Source organism: Gymnogyps californianus, chromosome 13 (assembly GCF_018139145.2).
Source record: "Gymnogyps californianus isolate 813 chromosome 13, ASM1813914v2, whole genome shotgun sequence".
Taxonomy (NCBI): domain Eukaryota; kingdom Metazoa; phylum Chordata; class Aves; order Accipitriformes; family Cathartidae; genus Gymnogyps; species Gymnogyps californianus.
This window is the reverse complement of record NC_059483.1, coordinates 403816-428771: the sequence shown is the minus strand read 5'-3', so window position 1 is coordinate 428771 and position 24956 is coordinate 403816. Positions and strand designations below refer to the sequence as shown.

General features: G+C 42.4%; 1 protein-coding gene across 4 annotated transcripts in view; it reads right to left on the bottom strand.

Moving 5' to 3' along the window:
• TMCC1 (transmembrane and coiled-coil domain family 1) overlaps positions 1-24956 on the bottom strand; it is a 95574-nt gene that overhangs the window by 30873 nt on the left and 39745 nt on the right. The window lies entirely within an intron of this gene.

Below are 24956 nucleotides of genomic sequence, written 5' to 3'. Positions count from 1 at the left end.
GGGAAGTGCTGCATGACACAATGATGAACAGTGAAGTTTTCCTGTCTTACAGCCTCTACGATGGCTATCATCAACTGGGGTTGCATCACTGCTTATTTGCAGGTCCTAGTTTTCTGAGTACAGTTTTCCTTGTACTTGGCGTAAAGAGATCTTAGCCACACTGAAAATATCAGCTTGATAAAATATGGAAGAGGAGAGAGAAAGGGACCTCATTTGTTGTGCTCAACAAGACTTCTGGACCCACAAACAGGTATTCTCTCTCGGGAAAGGAAACCTTTCTCCCTAACTTTTTTAAAAGCTACTACTACTGCTTTCAGGGCAAGGAGGATCCCCCTTAAAAACCACTGACTTCAAAATCTTATTTGTCGGACAAATAAAAGATATCTTTAGTATAAAATGACACAACACAATGATAGTTTGCAGTGAAGGTTTAAAATGGGCCATATTACCTACCAACTGTGAAGAGAAACAGTAAAGCACTAAGCCTTCAGGTAAAGAGCTCAGAAAACCAACTACTGACAATGCTGAAAATTCGATCTGATAAGCCATTTCAGCCCAGGTTTTGTGCCCATTTTGCAGCTGCTGACAACCTTATAAGCACTTCAAGCTGAACCAGGATGTCTCTCTCTTGGCAGGAGGTATTGATGTCTTCCACTGTCTCAGTGGAGATGGAGAACCATGAAATCAAACATCGGCAAGTAGTGGGAGGAACTAATGGAGTTTCAAAATAATTTTATTTAAATACCTAGTTGAATCTTTGCATCTGTTTCTGCAATATGTGGTATTAAATATTTAAGAGCTCTCAAAGAATTGGATGTTCACTTCTAAGTTTTGTCCAGATACAGAAATTGGTTATAGTTAACCCTGAATTCACGATTTCGCTAAATTTCCACAAAACTCCTAGAAAGGGCAACATTTAGTAATGAGATTTATATCCCCTAAACTTACCAATGCATACTAACAGGATGTAAGAGTATCTACACAGTTAATTAATTTACAATATTTTGCTTAAGTAAACAGGTGAAAAAGTTAAATGACTTGCTACCATAAAGCCTTAAAATGAACACAGATTACTGAAAATTCAGAGCCACAAGATTTGCCTTTATTGATTAGAACTTTATACAGCCAGTGAAGAGTTAATAATCAAATGCTACTCCTGGATCAATAATCTCAGTGATATGAGGCATCTTTCATAAGGCTTTCTGGTTAATTATGTGGTGATTACTAAGTTTCTGCACAGCTGCAAGACCTCATCACAGCTATCTGGGCTTGAGCCATATTAACCCCCAAAACTGAAAACCAACAGTCTGTTCCCATGCTTACTGCCCAGGGACAAGGGCTAAAGCCACCTTAACGTTCTTGCTGGCATATACAAATTACAAAACCGTGTGTGATTATAAAAGCTGCAATAACCTAATGGTATAAGGTACCATTTGGATCAGAAGCACTTTAAGCTAATACATTATTTAACATTTACCTTCTAATTTAAGCTCCCAGACTTCAAAGTCACTGCATAGAACTGGAGTTCCCCTCCTCTGTACAGACCCACTGGGATAAAGTTAGTTTTGACTATATTTGTCTTTTTTAGATTTCACTCAAAGGATGCTCTGTACAGGACTTGCTTGCCTTGTTACTGTTTGCAGTTTCTTGCCCCAGTTTTAATCACGGTAAGAAAAACAGCCCTCCCTTTCCCTGCACACACTTGCAGAAGTATTAAAAATGTTTCTACCGGCACTTAATAATGAGAGAGAGAGAGAAAGGTTAGTCCATAAATGTTGCATCCTGTAGCCCTGATGTGAAGTGCGGCCATATTGATGGTGCTTTTTAATAACCAGTTTAGCGCACAATACCAACACTCTGAATCTCATGGAAGAGACCACAGCAGGCTGTGGTGATGCAGCTCAAAACTAAGTACTACCAAACGACGACCCATAGCTGGAGTTGTTATTAGCCAGTAGATGGCTCCAGGAACCAGGTTAGCGAGTAAACTTGTGCATGAATAGGCAGATCATCCTTCAGGAGGCTGTCAACATCAAGGACGTTTTCCAAGGGCATTCTCCTGATTACTGCTGCATCAAATCAACTTTCCCACAGTAACAATGAGAGAAATCTGGTTGCTGCCTGCCAAACTGCTACTAGACCAGATCTGCATACATGGTTAAAATGATGTCTATTTAGAAAAGGACTTCTCAATATTCATAACCTAGTGTGGAGAGACTTTAAAAAGTTTTTGCTGAGCTTGTCTATTCCAGCTATTCAAGCGATGATCCAAAACCTCACTTTATGCTAATTTGTTAGTACTGATTAAGCTCCACTTCCAAACGTAGAATGGAACTTCAAAGACTTCCATCCAAAGGACACGCAAAACTGCACTAAATCCCATTAAAGCAAAGGAGATCTTGGTGCAAAAGAAAATTCTAGCTTGACGGTATAAGATCAAGTCAGAAGTTTGCTGGTCTTGAATGGAAACAGCTGACTCTTTTTTTCTTCCTCATGAGAAACCAACTGTCCATCCCTCTCGGTGTATCCGTGCTGTCAGTGGAGCCCGATCCTGTCTAGCTACAGGGTCTGTGTTCCCCGTGGTCTACACTTACATGCCTGTTGCTGCATTCCTGCGGCGGCCAAATGGTTCCTCTGAGAACAACATCTGGAGATCTGGAGTCACATTGACCAAGGTCTGCTCTGGCCAGTCACTGCCTGGGTCAGCCCTCTGACATTGCCCAGCAGGTCTCCATGCTCAGAGTCCCTCACGTCACTTCCCAGGGTACCCAATGCACTCCCCCAGTATTATGCTGCGTACTTGGGAAGGCTCTCGGCACGTCATCTTAGAAGGCACACAAAAATAGCAAGGGCAGCGGGGTGCCGCAGGGAGCTGAGGGGTAGCGCTGGCACAGTGCTGCGATGGTCAGCAGCTCCTGGCCCCTCACGTGCCACCGCCAGAGAAGGTTCCAGAGCCTGGTCCGGCGCCCCACCAGCACGCCCAGCCGTTCCGCTATCGCACCCACCGCCGTGTTGACACCCCGCAACTAGAAAAATCCCGGAACAGTGAACATTTACATGTTATGCCACTAAGGTACAAGTCGTACTGGGAAATTAAAACCCACATCCCTTTCAGATATTGCTTAGATTTTGCTCGTAAACCTGTGGGTGTGTAACAGCACAATTATTTTTGCTCTGCTGTAATCAATGGCCAGTCATTACAGGCCGCCTAACTGGGGAGACGACGTGCCCCACTGAGCACGGCGGGGTCCCGTTTTTCACCGGGAGGGCCCCCGCAGGCCCTGCCGCCGGGTGGGCGGCACTGCCGAGGCGCCGGCAGCCCTGGAGCCCCGCAGCCTGCCGGCGCTGATGCTGCCCTGAGCTGGCCAAAGGTAAACATGGTCCAACGACAAAACTGGTGGCGTTTCTGCTCATCCCTAACAGCTACATTTGATCGTTAGCTGCAATTAATTCCAAACTTTGGGACACTTTCTCTTGACGGTGGTGAATGAGGGGATGCGGGGAGACGCACTGAGCTCCCGAGATCTGTCCTGAACAGACCCACTGTCTTCAGCCTGCTCTCACCAGCTAACAGATCAGGAAGGCAGCTGCTGGCACCCACTATCATTTTTCAGCGTAATACTCTATCCTACCTCTGACCCGTGCTCCAGAATTTACCACTGACACTCTGAACCGCTCCTCTGCTTATTCTTCAAGTCTATGGAACTCTCATATCCTCGCCACAAGCCACAAAAATTTCCTTGTAAAAGATTTTTTTTATTTTCTACTTTTCATCTTCATTGGGCATTTTTGTTAGGTAAAATGGTCCAACACCTACAGCTCTGACAGCCAAATCCCATCTTGTCTTATTTCACTGGCTGCACTGGTCCAAGAGTAGCATTTATCCGGGAGTAACTACCAAGCTGTGCTTGCAAACAGGAGGAGGTGTGCCTCCAGGACTACCCCTTTTCTCACCCAGAGGTAATAGCAGACCGGGCTTGAAGCACCTGGCTGCTGACAAGAAACAGCACTTAGTTTTGAGGGCACCTTATGCTGCTACTCCCTGTCTCGAAGAAACCACAACAGGCTGCCACTAGCATCCCATGAGCCACACTGCAGCCACTGTTGTATACAGGACAGTGCAAAGAGTGTCTTTACAACGTCATTCATTCTATGCATATCTACTTTCACAGCTCTGGTTTTCTTCAAATGGCACCAAATGTAAAATTTGAGCATTCATAGTCTAGTTCCAATTTTAGACACAGCCTAAGATGTAATATACCTGATTAATAAATGGGTGATGGTCTTTAAATGGGTTTAATTTTTTTTTTTTAAATAAGCAATAAATTGGTTAACCTGTTAGAAATCTGCATATAAAAAACTATCTTCCTTCTTCCTGACATGGTAAAATACAAAATAAAGACTTTTAGCATACTATGCAACACTACTCTGGCTCAGCAGAAACCACAATCAAGGCAAAATGCCTAGTCTGCATAAAGGATTAAGTTTACCAATAAAGCTGCAACCTAAAAACTGCATAGTGATGAAATGGAAAATTTCCAAGTAGGCTTGGTGTTTCATTTCTCAATACTGCTGGCATGAACATCATCACAGTGTCTGATATAAGTCTAACTGATATAGAATACATCCACTTCCCAAAAAAACATTTCTTTTAGTCTTAACACTATGTTTTCCCCAATAACAACTTGGAAAGGCAAACAACTGTGGTTGAAATCACTTTCATTTCCTTTAAACAAAATTTCACTTGTCAGTTTTCAGTTTTATTGGATATCTGTGTATCAAATTGATTACTTCTAGTTATCACACTGTTAAAGATGTTTGAACTACCAACCTTTACCCTCTCACACTTTCTTCTTATTAAAATATTAGAAAAGAAAAAAAACCAAATGAACAACAACAACAACAAAGAACCCACAAAAAGCATCTTCTCATCCTTCAGCAACTGTCTTGGTGGTTTAGTTTTTACCATTCAGTGACCAAACTTCCTTACAGTGTCAACGAAGAGCCTGTATTGACATACTGAGTTGCTGTGTGTTAATCACAGTACTTGAAAACATGAGTTGTCTTGGCCACTGCAATTGCGAGGCATGATGCATTTGCCTCAACCTAAAGTCTGTGGATCAAGATTTAAGATTTTGTTCCTACCTTGCAATGAGCTTAAAGTGTGCAATAAGCACATGACGTGATGGGTTACTAGAGCTTACAGACTAATTTGTTAACTCAATAGGTCTTACATTCATTAAAATGGCTTGGATACATTGAATTTGATAGCTCTCCTCTCAGCTCAAAAGTGAAAGATAATCTCAGAATATGCTTCTTGATTTCTAAAGGAGCTTCACGTCCACAGTCATTTACAGCTGTACTTCCTCTGGAAAGCAGTATGTTTTTCTTTTCTTTCTTTCTGTTTGTTTGCTTCTGAATGCTCTTCTGCCATGAAAGCAGATGAAAGTCACCGTATAACTGAAAATTTGAAACTATATTTGGAACTTGCAGAACTTCTACAAAAATCCTAAAACCAGAAAAGCCAATGAAACTCACTGATAGCAGCACATAAAATTCAGCAAGCCCATCTATCAGATTTGCATAATATGATTTATGAAGTAAACTCTTAAGTTACAGAGTTAGAACTAATGTCACAACAGACTGGGTGTGGAGCAAAGCAGATTCCCTACGAGCCATAAATAAGATGTGAATACATTCTAGAGAAAGCTCCTTTATTCCAGAATACAAAACCAAGACGTGAATGCAAACTATGAAGAGAGCCACTGATTACATGGACGAATTCAGACAAAAGAAAATGTTGTTGCTCTTGCAGGTTTCAGAGCGAGTATTGAACAAAATAAGGATTCCATTTCTGTGTGCGCTCTGGGTTCGTGATGTGCAAGAGGCTGCCGAAGTCAGTGGCTGGCACACAACAATCCCTATTTATTCCTTTCTTTAAAGAACAAAATAATAACTTGAGCGACTTCATTGATTGATCAATCCAAAAGTCACGAGCTCTGATACTCTTTGCTCACAGTGATCCTATCCAGAAGCTTACGAAATTACATCATACCAGACGACTGTATGTGGGCAGAGCCGTACAATGATCAAATGCTCTCAAGATGTGTTCAAGCTCAACTCACTGACAGAAAGCAGGAAATTCTGTCCTTTCCCACAGACTATAGAGGCAGGTGGCTATCACAGAAACTAGCATTTGTGTTTGAATATTTTCAGGTTGTATTTGTCTTCTCCATCCATCTTCCCCAAATTAGCACCCCTTTCCTTTCCAAATAAATACTGGTCTATGGGTTATAGCATACGTGACCTTAAATCCAAACTGACGCATTACTGATGGCAAAGAAATGGCTAAATTGATGTTGTCTTTGGAATTGAGTTCTTCATAAAGCAGGAAGCATTTGCTTTTGCATTTCTCTTTAATTTATTTGATTAAAAATCTTTTAATACTACAGACTGCTCAGGAAGATACCACCGTCTTTAACCTTTTTTCATTGGTTTGTCTCCCACATTACACTCATTGCCAGTACTGACTTTTGGTGTTGCTTTACGCATTTGGACACCTTATGAATGTGTTGTTTCTACGTCTTTTAGACAATGCTCTTCTTCCAGAAGCTCTTTTATCTAGTGTTAGCCTTGACAGCACCTCTGCCTTCACTCTTACAATCAAAAATCATGGGAAATATCCCTTGAACCCACTGTATCGCGTCCTCATTGAGAGGCTCATCCTCGGCTCAGTTTTGCTCCTTCTGAAAGCTTGATCTGCACGCTGCTTCCCCTCTGAACTTCTGCACTTCTGTCGATTTGCTAAACCCCAGTTCCGAATACGAGAGCATATCCTCAGCCCGATGACCAGCCTGCGGGAAGCAGAGCCACCATGAATGCTCCAAGTGCCTCTGCTGCCTCGCCCTGAAGCCCATCCTCTTCTGCTTCCTGACGCTCCAGCCACTCCACTTTGGATTAATTTCAGTTCTTTTCTCCCAAATGTCAACCCCCCATTGTGAAGGTGTGCTTATTAGGGTTTTTCTGTCTCTGGAACTTCCCCTTCCCTTTCCCCTGCTGCCCTCTCATTGTTTTAAGACTGTCGTGGTGTTTTGTTTGGGTTTTGTTTTTTCATTTTCACTTGGGTTATGATCATCTCTTAAGATGTTTCACAGTACAGGGAAATCTGACTAGCAATTAAATTGTTCAGGATATGACCCTAGTTCTGTAAAAAAATGAACCGCTGTTTGCCTTGGCTATTTTAACAGCTATCTTCTCTCGGTTAATGATAACAATGAAGCTTCCAATTGATAATATCCTGCTAATTTAATAGCTTGGTTAATGTGAGGAAGCTGCAGCATCCTGAATAGCAATGACAAATCATCCTGAACAGTAAGTCACTGTCCTGGGTTGATACTTCTTGGTGGCCTTGATGAAAGCAGAATGTCAAAGCAGTATTTAAAAAAAAAAAAAACAAAACCCAACAAAAAACCCAAACCAAAACCAACACCACAAGAAAACAAACAACCCAGAAAAACCCAAACACCCACTATTCTCTTTTACAAAAAAATAAACCCCCACAACTCAAAATTGTTTTTAACAACGAATACGTATTTCTTCCTTGCAGATGACCTACAAAAAAGTTTTTTAAATACGTAGCACTGTGCTATTTTTTCCATTGACAGCTTATAAAAGAACACACATAACGTGTCCTTTCCGCTACAAAAACTCTTCACTTTAACCCACATTTCCTTAAACTGTAGGAATATGAATAGCAGAAAATGTGATCTTTCCTGGCTTTGCTGGAGAGGTATTGAAGACCCAGATACTTGCAGCTAAACTGACGACACAAGAAAGCTGAATTTTTAAAACCCAAAGTATTAGTCACTGAAACGGAATATGTACCACAAAAAAAGCTGAAAATAGATTGACTAAAAATATTTTCTCCTTTTAAATAGATCAGTCGTCACTTATCTTTTGTACTTGTTCTCCATGCATCTTAGCCTAGCTTTGATAATGTCTCATATGAAAATATAACCCCCCCTTCCTTGTAAGCTGCAAAAAAGCAAAAACCATACAAGCCAAGATTTTCCTTCTACTCTCAGCTCACCTTTAAATTCTGTCAGTGGCTCTACATGCTGGTCTGGCCGCTTAGCAGAGCTCCACAAAAGAAAAAGGCTCCCCAAATAAAAAGAAAATAGTTTGAATGCTTTTAGTATTTTCACTTTTCTTGGTCCCAACAATGCAGCTCTGTCCTCTGGGAATGAGCGTATGCGGGCCAAACACAGTATGTCATTCTCCCGTTTTCGTCCCTACGGAGCACCACTGACTTGCAGCCGCTCCCCCGGCTCTCCGGGTACGCGCGGCAGCCGGGCTGGGAGCCCCGCAGCCCGGACTGACCTGCCGTAACCCCGGGGAAAGGTCCCCCGCCCCACCAACCAGCAGATCCCAAAGCGAAGCAGAACCTGCTTCCAACAAAGCCTGCATTCACAAGAGCGAGCATAAGGCAGAAATGTCGCTAGGCACAGCACCACAACGTGCACGGGGAGATAAAAATCAGTGCTAATGCTACCAGCACTCCCAGGATTGATGAAATTTCCTCTGGTCTAAGGGAAGGGAATTGCTATGGGGTTCACCATTGTTTTCTTAATGAAGCACCCAATTTTGAAGTCAACCAAAATATTTCTAGTGAAACTAGGATATGCAGGCAGACTTTCAAAAAAGTGCATTTCTCTCTTGAAGAACAGGGAGTTTCCTAGAACTGCCTTACTGTCCTGATAAAACACAATCATTAAATGCTAAAGAGATTCTAAACATTATTAAAAGTTGATCTCAGCCACGTTTGCTGTTCACATTCCTTGCTGTTCACTAAATCTGTACACGGCACCTTCTGACAAATTCTCCACGTTCTGTGCTGTTTGGGACAAATTCCAGAATACTTTGTGGAAGACAACCACGAGGAAGCCTGACCTCAAAGCTCCCTGGAAGAAATCACCTACCGTAACTGGAGAAGCTCTAACCATAAGCCCAAAAGACACGGACTTCTGGTATTAGAAATCTTTTCTAATCACTAAACCATTCAAACCACAGATTCTTTGCATTCACGGGGAATCTCCCAACACAAAATCTTTACCCCCACAGCAAGAACAGATCAAAAACTTGAAAGACAAACAGCACCTCAGCAGTGCAAGCAGTTTTCCTTATTTTAATATTGAGTCCAAGCTGGGCCACAAACATTGCTTACTACATAGCAACAGTAGAGAAAAAAAATCTAACCCAGTCTCATGAGAGGACGGACAGAAGATACTTGATTTTACCCCTCCAGCATCGCAATAGGCAGCAGCTTGCAGACTGATTTTTAAAAAGCAAACTCCAGCAGCAGCAGCTAACAAAAGTGCTGAGCCTGGGCATTCACTGGTGACCCAGGTCTCTGCCTAGCAAACCAGCCGCATTCACAACCCTAATACCGCTGACATCCGAGAAAGGAGAAAGCCACAAGACGTACGGTTTCGGAGGCAGGCAGCGAGCCCTCCATGCTGAGTGCGCAGCGAGGGAAGCATGCAGTCTAACCCCAGCGCCCCTCCGCCGGCCGAACATGCTGTACTGCAACGTTACGTTAGCGGAGACCAGCTCCAGCCCTGTCAGGCTGAGTTCTGCCCTGACAAAGCAGGACCTTGTAATATGAAGCAGTAGGACCCTGGGTGTCTTGGCAGAAGCCCCGAACGCATGTTTGAGAAAGCAACTGCAGCTCTGAACAAGCAAGGCATGAATGCACTGCAGAAGAGTTGCCGAGTCTGCTAAAAATACTTCATCGCTGACCCCATCAGGAACACATCTGAAGTGAGAGTCTTGTTTTCTGGAGAATAATAAAACCAAAAAGCAAAATACATCTGCTGGCAGTGGTCTTGGCAGTTCATTTTAAAGAACAAACAAACAAAAACCCAACGAAGTCTTGAACATTTTCTTCCAACAGGAAGACTGCTGGGTTGAATGACCCGCTTTACACCTCTTCTAGAGCTCTGGGCAAGGTGTAAACTCAAAAATCTCTTCCTCTGTAGCCTGCCACAGGAGGTTGCTCAGACTCCTGTTACAAGTTAAGGAGCTAACTGCAGACAAATTCAAAACCTGCCCTGCTGAAGACGGCACGGAAGCCTTGTGCATTGCACAGTCCCAGGTGAGACAAATGAAACACTGTCACCTGGCCGGTGCCCCCCGCGCAGCTTTAGGGTGCCCTACTACAGTTAGGGTGCCCTACTACAGTTAGGATGCCCAGAGAAAAGTAGAAGGAGCTGTCAGGCTGGAAACGTGGCTAAAAGACACAGTGCATCTGGTCTGTCCCTGCCTGGCGGGACAGACAGTGAGGTTCTTCTGGGCAGCAGGCAGGGAGCCTTCCTCCTGCCCTCCTCTGCCATGCGCAAATCCACAAGGCACGATGGGCAGAACAGATCCCAAGCAAGATCTGGGGTGTGAAGGAGCCCTCTGGGGAAAACATGTCAAGATGAGGCTTTTATTTTATGCCTTGAGTAAGCATAGCAAGCATACCCTGTATGTTTTGGGAAACTGTTGGGTGGTGAGACAATTTATTCTTCTGGGGAAGGAGAAGTGAGAGAAGTTCCTTCATAGCTTACTGCTCTGCAGTCAGACAACTGTGTTTGCCATCTATTCATAACAGATCTATCCTTAAAAATAAAGTTATTTTTAAGAGAAAAGCTAATTTATTCACCAGGCATGTTTTCACATGGATTATGTTCTGTTAATTGCTCGTCAGCCTCGTTGTCTGTAGCATACTCATTCAAGGAAAGCAGACGTGGATACTAAGTCTAAGAGACACCACACCGTATTTCCCTCACAGTTTTTCAGGTCACAAACACGGATAACCTACATTAGTATATTCTCTGGATTTGTAATAACTATCTACTTGGTAGCAGTCTGACAAGTTTATGACCATCCTGTTTCAGGGGAAGTCTGCTCTGTTACAAGCTGTCCTAAGGGTGGCCCACCGGGATCCAGCCCCAAACGCCAATCTGCCAACTATTCCCACTCACCTGATTTCTGCTTTTGCTTAGCAGCCCTGCTCAACAGCAACAGGAGCAAAGGCCTTGTTTAAAGACAGGAAAATGAAAAAGGTGCAAGAACTGCAGAAATATTTAGAAAAACCGGTAACAACAAAAGATGGGCTTAAAAACAACAAGTCTTGTGCTCCTCCTTCCGCTCCCCTCAACATCAACACACAAGCTTGGTTTTCTGACTTAACTGCTACCTCACTTGGGTCTACAGTTTTGGGAAATAAAAACATTTCAAGTTTAGCCAGTGAGCACACCTTTTGTTCTTATAGCAGTCTCTGCCAACTGATCAGTAACTATGATCAGTTTTTAAAGGGAACCTTCTCCCATCTTCTTGCTCAGCAAGTGTATAGGTAGTTTTAGGACTGGTATGCTCTAAATCCATACTGAGAGCGTGAACCTTTGCAGAAGCCACCATAGTGGAGGGATTGTTGATAACCCTACGATGCACAGGAATTATCATGAAATTCCTTTCCTTCACACTGCTTTAAGCTTTTATACTACTGAATACTTGGAAAGCGAGTCCTTTCTTGTCCCCACCTCTTTTTCTTTTTAATTAAAATTAAAAAATTTCAGATGTCTCAGTCTGGGTTAACTTAAAGCATGTTCTAAAAAAATTCGTAACAATTAATTAAGGAAGCTTTGGTCTAACTCAGACTGGTACATTTATAAGGTTTACTGTAATAATGCATTGATCCCAATACACATAATTCATTCTTACTCTCAATTTACCATACAGGCTCTGCCTAGTATTTAGTATCGATGACTACTCAGATGGATGATAAGGTCCCACCTGGGTCACAATGAGCCCACACAGATACGGTCACCTCTCCAAACCGCTGGTAAGCAGTGTTTACAGCTGCACAGAGTCATGCCAGGCCACCACCAGCCTGACTGGGACACCGGTCACTGCCCACCGGCACCGTGCGCTTCTGAAACGCCACTCGAGCCCATGACTGCTCCATATGCACAAACACGCTCCTGGCACATGCTGCTCCAAAAGGTTTTGTGGCTGCGTGGCAGTGCCATGAACAGAACACATACAAACCTTCAACTGGCACTAAAGTAAAATTTGTTGCTATGGGAATTAGCTCACAGAGAAATTCTTACACTTCCATTACTTTTAATCAGTAGCTTAGGAACCAAATGGCAAAGGCAGTGTCTTCCTCAGTCGACGGATGCACATTCCCTCCAGGCAGCATCTGTCCGTGCCGTCCCCAGCTCCCTATCACCAGCTTGCGCACAGCTGCTTCCAGAGTCGCTTGCTGACCTTTCAGTAAAATCACCCCAGATAACTAAATGGTTACACCAGGGTATTCTTCATTAACCCAGCTTATCTGGACTAATTTTTGGCAGTTAAAAGAGGACAGCTGAAGTTACATAGCAAATTCCACCAAAAGCACTATCTCCGTTTTCCAGCTGTGTAACCTTCGGCATCCATCTCATGAAAGGGAGCCATGTACAAACAAAGCAGCGATGCACTGACGAGCAGGGCTCGGAGTCCTGCCTTCTCATTGTACCAACTTTAACTGCTTAACAACTCTCCCCATTCAAAAACCTGGCCTCAAAGCAGGCAATAAAACTTTTCTGAAAGTACCTAGTTGTTTTCTGCTTCCTGACTGGAGTTTTTCCACGCATTTTTAATGAAAACTGTCATTGATTAGCTGAAGACAGCTTAGCTTTGTTGTAAGACAACAAAGAGTATACACAGAAGATCACACACAAACCTCACCCAGGAGACAGTCAAAAGTAGTGCATGAAAATACCCTCTCAGAAGCAACTCTGCTGAATAATTGCAGAAGAGCGTCTCATGTTGTTAAAAATAGAACTAATTTCTGCATTGGCAGATGGAGTTTCAGTCAAAATATCCACTGAGCCACTTGAATAATTAAGTGTTGCTTCTCCATGACATAACAAAGTATCTAATGCAATTTACTGTCCTTTCTATAAAATGTGATATAAATACTGTTTGCTAATTTTTCAGCAATGAAATTAATAGCAATAAGGTTTATAGTACTGTGCAGCAAGCCTCTAGCTGAAATACTACCATGGCTGCCAAGACATCAGCACCATTCTCTACACACAAGCTATTTAATCTTTCAGGTAATTACCTCCTGGAACAGAGCAGTCATTTAATCTAGAAATCACGTTTACGCAGAAGGAAGCAGAAGAAACTCTCAACTGGTAATCCTCAGTAACCTGAAACATGTGGCTAGACAGAGTGACAGATAGTAGCTGATGCACAGTAAGGTTTTTAAAAAAAGTGTATGTACGGTTTTGAAAGAGCTACATGTAAAATGCAATCTTCACATATGCAGGTAACATAGACGCTGCATATTGCACAAACTGCTTGTATTTCACAGAATCAAGTTAGGTTTTTCTTTTCAAATCTTCCTAGCATTTCATCTCTGTTTAGAGAAACTTCAGAAAACTGCCTTCTTTCACATACTAACTCGAACATACTACATGAAGTACTGAAGCGTTATATACTTTTATTGCAGGCCTCCTGGAGGAACACTGTATAGAGTTACGTACTTTTTCATTTGAAGTATTTGCTCCTACTCCCCTGCTATCTCGGTAACCATTTTCAGTCTATGAGGGCACAAAGGGCTCTGCATCTTCCTTACAACCCATGTTATCATAAAAATTCTCTTCCTTAAAGTCTCAGTCCAACGGGATTCCTGGGTTACAGCATTCAATCAACCGCGATTTTCAAAGAAAGTTTAAGTCCTGAAAGGAGAGCAAATACCTTAAAAGACGTGTCTGTGCTGAAGCTGTTTACTGTGAAGTTATGAAGGGTGCATAGGAGGCACTTCAAATATTAAAAAACAAAACTAAACAAAAAACAAACCCCAAAACAAACAGACAAAAAAACCACTCCATTTTTTTACTGCAAGGGTGATCAAACACTGCAGTAGGTTGCCCATACTCCATCCCTGGAGTCAGCCAAAACCCAAGCCATGGTCCTGGGCAACCTGCTTTAGCTGCCCTGGCATGGGAGTTGGACTAGGCAATCTCCAGAAGTCCCTCCCAGCTTCAGTGATTCTATGATTCTCCAACTTTTGGGATGCATTTTAAATTCTTCAGTATACATAATTTTGGATCTACTGCCAAATGAATCCAGCCACCAGATCATCATTTATCAATAATGAACTATACCAACCTCACAAAATTGATGTCTACAGAGCATGATTAACTGTGAAGGAAACAGTCTTATGAAACCGAAGGACCTCTAGAATAAGCAGACATCAGACTAGCAGACTGTACGAACCAGTTCCTTGCCGAACATGTTTATGCCATTCAACCGTATGGCAGTATTTCAGTGGTAAAGAACAGAGGTCATCTCATCTGTACTGCTACCTTTTCTCTGGAGGAGACAGTAAATGACTACTCAGGTGGTAAATGCCAGTGTAATAGCTAAATGCTGCCTTTACATCAGCATGGAGGACCTGCTACTCCAGCCATACATGGGGATGTGGCAGCGTGGGGCACTGGTCTGGGAGATGTCCTGTCAGCAGAGGCCCCGAGGAGGTCACGGACGCAGCATCAGGTCCTTGCACTGACTGGTAAGATTGAACCATCCAAACTTATAAAGTCTTCAGCATACATAGTATACATATATGCCCTTCAACAAATCTTAATACTTTAAACGCTTTTTCTCTCTAAAACTTTGAAGTCAAATAATGTCAAATTTCTCTTTACCTTGCTAAAACCATTAAGTATATACAGTTAAAAAAAAAATAAATACAAAGATCACATTCCAGATGGTTGGATCAACAAAAACATCTTGAAACAAACACTGTCAATGAAACCTGATCACGAAGGGCCAGGGCATGAGCAGGTAAGAGGAGGATGATCCTTGAGAAGTGTCCAAGTGTACCAAAAATTGTCCATTAGATGAACTGTGACAAGAACTCAGGGATGGTATCTAGAAACGACAAAACAGCCGCAACAATCAGGTTTAATGCACCATAGTCAGCAAAATGCAAGCATGCTAAATAAAGCGCTGGTACTGTAAAGCTGCACAAATTTCACTAATTGTTCATCACACGCCAGACTGGTCAGAGCTTCTTGGCTTCTACACCTAGACTGTACGCAAGGCGGATGAGCCGGCACTTTGGTCTCTTTTCTCCCCAGTTTTCCCCCAGGCTCACTAACCAGTCTCGCGTTCTCTGTCCTACACCGGCAGGAGAGGCACGTCTTCCTTCTAAATCCAAGCAGCCAGGGCCCGCGGGAATGAGCCTTCAGCTGCGGGGCTGCCCTGCCCCAGCGGGGAAAGCCAAGCGCCCCGAGCCCTGCCAGGGCGCGTGATCTCTTTGGTAATCCAATCCTGTACAGCTGTCAGCAAGAACCTGATCCCAGCTCCAGGCGCACGGACACAGCAGGGCCAATTATGCAAGCAACTCGGCAAACAATATGGACGCAGACCATCAACATCAGCAAAAAAGGACTTACAGACTAGTCTGTCCACCGTAACTAAATGCAAGAGCTTCTTTAGTTAAAAGCACTGAAGGTAGCATTAAAATTTATCCCTTCCATTACCCTATGTTCACCAATATATACGTTTAACCCAGCTTACACAGAAGGTTAAAAAAACCAAACCAGCCCATGCCAGCTAACAACTCAACCATCAACCTGAGCAACAGCAACACTCTACTCGGGACGATGAGAGTACATATAATCTAAATTGAAGAAGAACTACTATGGAAACACCACAGCAGAATAAGGAATAAATTACTTCAAAGTTGAATTTTCATACCAAACTTCAAAACGAGTATAATCATTTCACTCACTTGCGTGACGCTCTCTGACCAAGGCAAATTTGTGTGGGCTTCTACTTCTCCTACACGTAATTATAGTGTGCAGTGCAGGCATAGACTGAGCTAGACATTGCCAGGAAGACAGTGCACAGCACCATACACCAAAGCATCTAAAAACATGGGCTTCTTTAGAAATTAAATGCCAGATCAGTAAATCTTCCCAAGCTAGCACAGCACAGTTCTGAGTCTTTCCCTAAATAGATTAAAGACAGATTACTAGACAAACATTACTAGATGTAAGTCCGCTCTGTTGAGACCAGAACAGTAGAAGAACCTAAATTTCTTCCCCCTCAGTTTGCTAATGAGTCTAATTTTGAACTTTATAATTTTAAAAATATCTCTAAACATTTCAGATAAGCTTTCTTACTGACAAATAAGAAACTGATAGAACTGAAGGTTTGGGTTGGGTGTCATGTGTGTGTGTCCCCCTCATTTAACTGGAAGATGAAATAGCTATGTAAATGGCACAAGGCTCTGTTAAATCTGGAATATGTAACCAAATAGCACCAGAAAAGAAACCATACCTCAAAATATTGCTATGGGAGAGAGAAGGCAGGAGGGGTGTTTGGGCTGGAGAAGATGAAGAAAAATAAATAACTACATCACTCCAAAACACATTGGGAGGCTCATCTGTCTAGTTAACTACTCCTCTGGAAGGCAGCAGAGCCCAACAGCTACAGAGAAAAACACCAAAACAGGGAGAGAAGGGAAGGAGACTGCATGCCAAAGATACGAAAGCATGCAATTGTGGCGGATAATTAAGCATTCTTATTTAGTCTCTCTCCCCCACTCATCCAGTGTTATTTAGTGATTGAGGCATGAGGGAGGGAATATTTCCAGCTCAGCTGATGAGGAAATTACATTGCAATCAGTAGAGGATCTACACTGCAGAAGGACTGTGGCAGCAGTAACAGGACCCGTTCCAAGAAACGGCTGCAAACAGCTACTTCACCAAGTGTAAAGTGTATTCTTCAGGCACAAATTCATGCAGACTGAGGTCATTTCTCAAGACAGCAAAAAGAACCAAACACCGTAGAAAATTATTTGTAGCATGAACCTATAACAGCAGGATTACTGGAGAAAGGCAATGCCAGGGGAATGCCTGCAAGTGGCTGTCCTCTGGTTTTCACACTTATACTACGAATCTACAATAATTCCATCCATTTGAACTCATGATTTTTACTTACCCAAGGCACATTCATTTTGCCAGACAAGAAGATTCCGAAAGGATACAATTTCAAAGTTTAACAAGTGGGATAAACATCTGACTGACCTCCAGCGACTCTCCAGTGACATCTGCAGCAAGGTCCATTTTCTACATTTCTGAGCAGCAGTACCAAGTTCCATATTTCCTGAGGAAATGAGATGATCTATATGCCTACAATCTTATGTTCAATGTTTCAGATACACAAAAGACAATCTCCTATAGAGACAATCACGTAGTACCATTTACCATTTTTGGGGAGCCACCATTTGTACTCTTGCTGGGTTTGGATAGTCTAATACTAAAAATACTCAAAGAGGAGACCATATGTTTGCATACACATCAGTGAAGTGCAGTGCATACTGAATTTTATTAACATTAAGCAAGATAATATGAAACATAGCACAGTCCCGAACTTTACATATCTAACAAAACACTTAGGTCTAGGCTCATGTAAATGGATACTCTCTGAATCTTCACAGTCCTCCTGCCTCCATCAGTACAGACTGTCAATAAAATACTGAAGTTGACCTACTGTCCCTCACAGTTCACCACAGAAATTTTTCCCACACAGTGAATGAAGACCTTCTCATGGTATTTTACGTAAGAAAACTTCGGAAGAATATGTAGAAATAAAGTAGTTAGTGAAGAACTTGAAAAGATCAACAAATCTCAACGGCTTTGAGAAAATTTGTAAAGGGAGAACGAGTATCCCTCCAAACCAGACCAGACCTATAACCATACTCTTTACATAGGAAGGATTTCTTTCTAAAGCAGATGTTTATATTACGTTCAGTGTGGAAAACAGCTTAATGATAGCTGATGATTTCTCAAACCAAAAACCGGCAGTAACTAGCTTTCTATTTTTGCCAGCCGACCACACAACAGGCATTTGTTTTGACAAACCTGTAACGTTGAAGCCACAAAACTCCAGCGGTGCCCGAGTCCCTCCCGAGCCTGCAAGCTTTCAACATTGCCCTGGAGAAGAAAATGTTTTCAGGGACTCTTTACCTAGCTATGAATAAATGGGAGATGCAGTCACATTACATGAACTGTGACTGAACTGCAGCAGTCAATGACAGCTCCTTGCCTGGCCTTTTTAGACCCTATTATTTCAAGTCTAAAACAGCACAATGATTTCTTTGCATAGTCTTTAGCTTTTTCGCTCACTGCTGGCATGAAAAGCAGTATTTTCTTCTTCATCTCTACTCTTGGCACAAACCAACAAGCTCCAAAGCCTATTATGTATGTATAAGTCACTGAATATTAATAAAAGATCAACATTTTGATAGCAACCGCAAACTAATTTAAAGAAACCATTTATTTAAAGATTCTTGTAAGGTCAGTTTTGCCAATCATGCAAACCAAGGACATAACCCACTGTCCTTTTAGCAGCACCCCGCCAGCGAGAAATGCCACATGTAGCAGCATGCTTCCATTTCCTCAGCCTCCAAAGTAGCCACCACTACTAATTTTTTTTAAGGTGGTGTTTCAGATCTAACAGAAAACTGCCACTGAAAGGGGTGCTCCCAGTCCCTTCCTCCACACACCCTGTCTTCCACACATTCCCGTCATTCCCCTCCCGTCAGATGCTCACAGCATGGTGAGCTGGGTCCGGCAGCCGATCCAAGGGAGAACTGTCTTTCCTTCTCAGCGCGGTTTGTCCTCCCGTGCATAAACCAGCTGAATCGACTCCCCACAGCTGCGCAATCGCTAGATCCAGCCCAAGGGCAGCTGTAATAGCACATGGGCGTAAGTAAGGGGGAAGAAGGGGTCTGCTCCCGTTAGTGGCAAATACTTCTGTGGTTAGGTCGGCTCTAGTAAGACAACGCACCCTAAGACACTTCATATCATTTTCTTCAATGAAAACGGAAATGCATTGCGTATTTGTGATTTGGACCAAAAGCACGTGTATTTCAGTTTCCTAGAAGACTGAAAGTGTGGACAGATACCTATGAAAAAACATGATCATGTGACCTCATATGACCACTCTCTTAGATTATGATGAAAGCTATTTTTAAAAAGTTTGGAATGAGCATCAGACATTAATGTACATGCATAAATACACAGGCGCATGCTCACACGCACAGCCCAGCTGACTCGCCAGCTCCTGCTACACCTGAAGCAACGCACAGCAGCATCACACACAAACAAAAGGTCCCTGAGCATAACACTGAAATTCCCCCAAGGACAGTAAGGGGGGTCCAGGAGTTTTAAGAATAGCAGGAACCTGGAGTGCAGCGGAGTATGTGTTGTTCTGTGCCACCTCCTGCCTGGAAGAGTATCTGGCCCAAATCTCAGGGTTTTCAGAGAGCAGCAGCAGCATTCGGAAATGAAATTTGTGTGGAACACAACAATTCTGGTAAAAGTGAAAAGAGCTATGGACAGGGACAGAGGTACTTATACAGTAAAATGCTGGTGCAACTGCAGATACATAAGCCCAAATTTTGCAAATCTGTCTACATGGCATAACCAAGACAGGTTATCTATTCTAGCTTTAGTGAAAATTGGCCAGATACCAAGAGAAGTCAGCATGTGCTAGTATGGACCAAGTCTCTTTATAAAGCATGGTGGTCCATTCATCAGCTCTCTTTGTTTGTTACAGGCTAGATTACCTAAAATCCTATCTTCTTTTTGGTGGGCAGAAAAGCTCAGAGAATTTCAGTAGAAATGCTGAATATACATATTTGTTACTTTCAAATTACAGTAAATTAGCTCAGGTTCCCATGATTTCATACTGCTTCCAACAGTCAAGGAGTTAGGATACCAAAATACAGAGAGGATGTTCCTTGAAATGTATGTTCTGCTATTCTGAGTGTCAAGATTCATTAAAAAATAGGCTCAAGCATGCATTTGGTTACATTAAAAAGCAATGTGATTTAAACCCTTAAGCCCATTATTATTTCTCCCCTTCCAACTACGTTTCTTGTTTTGTTTTTAAACAGGGTATGTCCAACCACAATTAACTTTCAGCAGAGAGACAGCGGGATGGAGAGGGAGAAACAGCGAGACATACTGCAGAGCAGGAAGAAAACCACTGACCTTACCTACCAGTAAGACATACTAATGCTGCAAGGCATTTTTTTGAAGCTGTAATAGCAAGTGTAGCTGTCAATGTATAGCTGAGTGCCGTGGCCTCATTATTCCCTGCTAAAAAAATACTTTAATGTTATTTATAGGTTAAAAGGAAGAAAAGAAAAAGTCCTATATCTGAATGTCACTGTACTCCCACAATGCAGACAGGGATCATGTGTGACCCATGTAAGATGTTTCTGTTTCAAAGTTCTGGGCTGCTTCAATTGGCTGCATTAATGCAGACAGCAGTACTGAAGTGGATTTGCCTGTTTGTGGATTACAGCAGACAGTCATTCAAAAGTCACTTAGCATAAATATTCCCTTCAAAGAGAAGACTGCTTTAGAAGTTACATGGCAAAGAAGGTATAGACAAAGAACACTGGAGAATACAATACGTGTTTAACAGTCAAGGTACTGCTGCACAAAAGCAGTTTAACACAAGATGTCAGGTAATTTTTTTCTTTACCCTTGGAAGCGGGAAGGGGGGGTAGATACTTGTCTAAATGTTATGAATACAAAGCCTTGCTAAGACCATGTCTGAGCTATAGTTACGTTAGCGTGCAATTCCACAAGTGTGTGAAAACAACTGCAGCCAATATAGAGCTTCTTAGCCCGATACGGTTTGCAGGAAAGAGAAGTAGCAGCAGCAGGGGAATATGCATCTCCCACAGTGGGGTCCGTTGGTCTCAGAGGTAGCAAAACTGAAGCACAACAATTTAAAGCCATCTCCTCAAGGTCATCAAGACGGAGAGGTACAGAACCTGTGAGCTGCAGTTCCACGGTTCACAGCTTCAATGGAATCTGATTGCCCAAAGAATCTAATCACTGACCTACTCCAGCATCCCTGTGGCAGTTCCAGTTTGTTCAGGAGATCTTAATAGGTTAATGTCTGTTGGCAGACATCGTGCTTGACTATGTAATGTCTGTCCACATCATATTTCTGCTAGATGACTACCGACTTCTTTATCAAGCTATTTCTTTTGCTTTTCCTCCTTTTCTGCAACTGCATCTGATTTCTGCTGGCTGTAGCACCAGTTATCCATTGTCCCCTGGGGAAGCCAGGGTGGTTTCTTCACCTGTGGACTACAGAGCTTCTGATCATTAAGAATACCCACAGAACTCCTTACTGAAATTAAGATTTCCAAAAGTACCAAGAAAAACAAAGAGAAAAGCCTCTGCCAGCTTCCAAATCAAAACAGAAGACAAATACACACACAGGAAATTACCATGCACAGAGAGTATTAGCCACTCTGCATCTTCATTAGATGCATCTGATTAAAACATGCTTAATGTATTTCATCTTCCATTTCCATGTAAACCAAATCAGCTTATGGTGCTGGACGACCTCTCAGGTTTCTAATACCTTTTCATACTTTTTTTGTACAAGTCTAAGCAGTGCCCAGGTTGCAGCAGACTTCCAGTCCCCTGTGAACTGGGCCTGTTTTGAGTAAGTGACCTGAAATGTAAAAACGTTTGCAATTTTTCAGCAATTGCTTGAACGATAAGAGATCCAGTCAGGATGTTTAATACAGCACAGAATAAGACTCTCAATACAATATTACCTCCTAAGGATTATAAATTGTCAAAATGTATAGGAAGTTTTCTTTCTAGCTTTAAAAGGAGAGTTTAAATGTGTTTAAATTATTTCTTAAGGAAAACTGTATGGATCTGAAGGATCACTGTATTCTACATACCTTTATAAGAAAACACTCTAATAAGAATTGGTGTATCTCAGTAAGAAACTGGCTTAAAGCTTCTAATGCTGAAGAGAGCAGCATTTCATTTTCCTCCTGTCTGACTGAAGCAGAGTACTCAATAATTCATAGCTTGCTCTGATCAAGCTCCAGCACAGGTGCTGCACAGTCAAACCTCAGGGAAGCTACCTGCAACATGCCTGATCATCACAGGGGAAACATGCATAAAAGATGTGCAATGCCTGCTTCCACAGGTTTTTTTACTGATAACAATGCTAAATTGCAAAAGCAGCCCTGCTTTGAAAAGTCCTTTGCATTAAGAGTCCAACAGTTTCAGAGAAAGCAGAGGGGGAGGAAGAGATATGGGTGTTAAGAGGAAAAGTGACTGACTGAACTATGAAAACATAACTGTGTGACAGACCCACGCTCCCTCTTACCAGAAGGTAACTCATTAAGCGGAGCACCCCAGAAGTTTGCTATAGCCAGTCCCACAGTAAGTTCATAAATAGCAATTATTTCAAGAACGGAGGCTTTTTGTTCCCTCTCCTTTGTGCCAATAAGGTGGCTCTGAAGAGAGCCTTACTCATGAAGAAGTGGCAAAAGCACCTTCCATTCTCCTCCAGGATAATCAGCAGAACTGAAAGACACTGTGCCATGCAAATCTCCCTCGAAAAATTAACTACCAAAGTAGTTGTCAGCAGTTGGTTTACTGTGTACTCCCAAACCAGAATACAACCACCATCACAGCCAAAGCACAAAACTTAGTAACACAAATCCACTCCAGAAATGGAAATAGAAAATTCTTCAGAAAATGAGTGCATGAACATGGAATTTTACCTAAATTTGTGAAATCGCTGACTGTCTGACATAATAGAGACATCTTCATTCCTGGTCTCATTTGGAATTTCGCAGCTCATTAGTAAGTGTAGGAGCTTATCTGCCGCTAATCCATCTATCCATCTGATTATTTGGGAGGAAAAGGGAAAAACCAAGCAACCGAAGACCATATTTACTCACTACAATTAGAAGAGTGACTGCAGCATCCACAAGTCTATCTGAGACAATCTATCTAGGATAATTAATAGCAAAAAGACTAGAAACACTGTTTTCTAGTCCTGAACAATACAAGAGACAGGTCAGCTGTTAATAGTCCCAAATAGTTCTTCAAGACAACATGCTATTGGGTTGCAAAGAGATTACAGAATACTCTCTATTTAACGTGGTAACTTCCCCTCCGGGGAACCAGTTCTCTGAGCATCCCAGATATAAGCAAGAGTAGCGAAACTCATTCCCCACCACCAAGCATACTTTTCACGCTTGAATCCATTTCACGAAACTAAAGAAACCAAGGCTAGAGCCACCTGCTGATGCATTAACCCTCAGTTAATTAGCAGCTCACTAAACCACCAGAATGTGCTAATGGCAAAACCTCAGTGAAAGCTACTTGGCTTTTCAGGTGTAGAGGGGACTGGATCATGCAACAGCGGTGAGCAGCATGACAGAGCTGAAGCTGGAAGCATTCAACTGACGAGCCCTAAACCCATGTGCTTGAGATGAGACACACACAGCATGCTGAACCCAAAGCCCCGCCTGGCAGAGTTCTTAAGTGGGTTGGGTTAATGTTCAAGAAGCAATGGCAACGAATTAATTCACAGACAAATCACGATACCAAGTCGCTTCTATTCATCATTTGATCTCTAAGACACAATGTACCCCACTTATGTATCAAATGCTTATATAAAGAAGTGGACATTTAAAAATCAGTTTGATCTTTTTTTAAGCATTCCCTGAAACAGATGGTTTTATATTCCTCCTCTGAACCCTCCTATTGCAGAACTACTGTTAGTGAGCCCGAAACCCAACTGGTTTGAATTTACAGTGGCTGTTATATGGCAGTTTTAACCTATAGTCTCATTCTCTCCCTCGAAGACTGGGTACATCATGCCTTAGCTCAGATGATGTCCACACACTGAACAATCAGACACATGGCATCACTTACCAGGCACAGGAAAGCACTGCTGCAAGGGCCAATTTCAATGAAATTAATTTTGAATACTGCTCCCTGACTGTGGATATTTGACCCTTTGATTTGGCTTTTAAAGAGGCATTGGCTAATGACACCAACAGCCTACTTTTTGATTTCAAAGATGTGAGAGATCAGATATGGAAGGGCTGCTTTGTTAACTAAAAGCAACAGTATAGTTGTAACTGTTCAGAAAAGAAACTAACAGCTAGGAGGAACTGTGTTCACGTTAATGATCTCTACCCTCTGCCATATGCACTGAGCCCCTGAAGGTGTCTGCGTAAATGAGAACCCTCGCAACGCAGAACCAGACAAAAGCAGGAAACCCAGCGGCCTCCTCCCTGCCAGACAGGGATGCGGGGAACACCACGCTCGGCAGCTCGCATCCCGCGCCGCAGAGCCGCTGCCTGTCGGGTGTTTCACTAGTTTACGCACGACTCAAGTCACCTGCGCTGGAATACCTGGAGGTTACCATCACGTTTGAGGGATTGCAATATTTTTCAAAAATGATGTTTAGTAATAGAAATACGTTAATGGTCTTCCTGGAGATCCCACCTTTAGGCAGAGTGTCAAGATAACTTTACAAGGCCTCTCACTAATGCTGCTTCATTGCAGTGATGCTGGCTGACAAGAGACCAGCTCTTTTCAATTTTCTGCCTGACAAACAAGTACCACCATGGCTGCTACCTGCAGCCAGTTTTCTGCACCAGTGTAGATGGACAAATGTAGAAAATGAAGTTAACGTGTAGTGGATTGCAAGTCTGTAGATTTTATTGAAATAACTAATGTTTTCTTTCTCCAAATGCTCTCACCAGATTGTTAAGCTGTGCTCTGAAAGTGCTCCATCTCAGGCTATAACAAACCACTGGCATGTACCTTTTATGGAAAAAAATAAGGTTTATAAAATGAAGTTCACCCTCCATTAATACGTGAAAAATGCATCTTGCAGGGATTCCATTCTGTATAGGGCCTGGATTTAAGAGAAATGTGTGGAATTCCTGTAGATAACTATTACATTCAGTATTGCAAGTTATCACACAGTTTTTTCAAACCCCATACTAATCTAATCTTGGTAAACAACGCCTAGGGTTTTCTCTT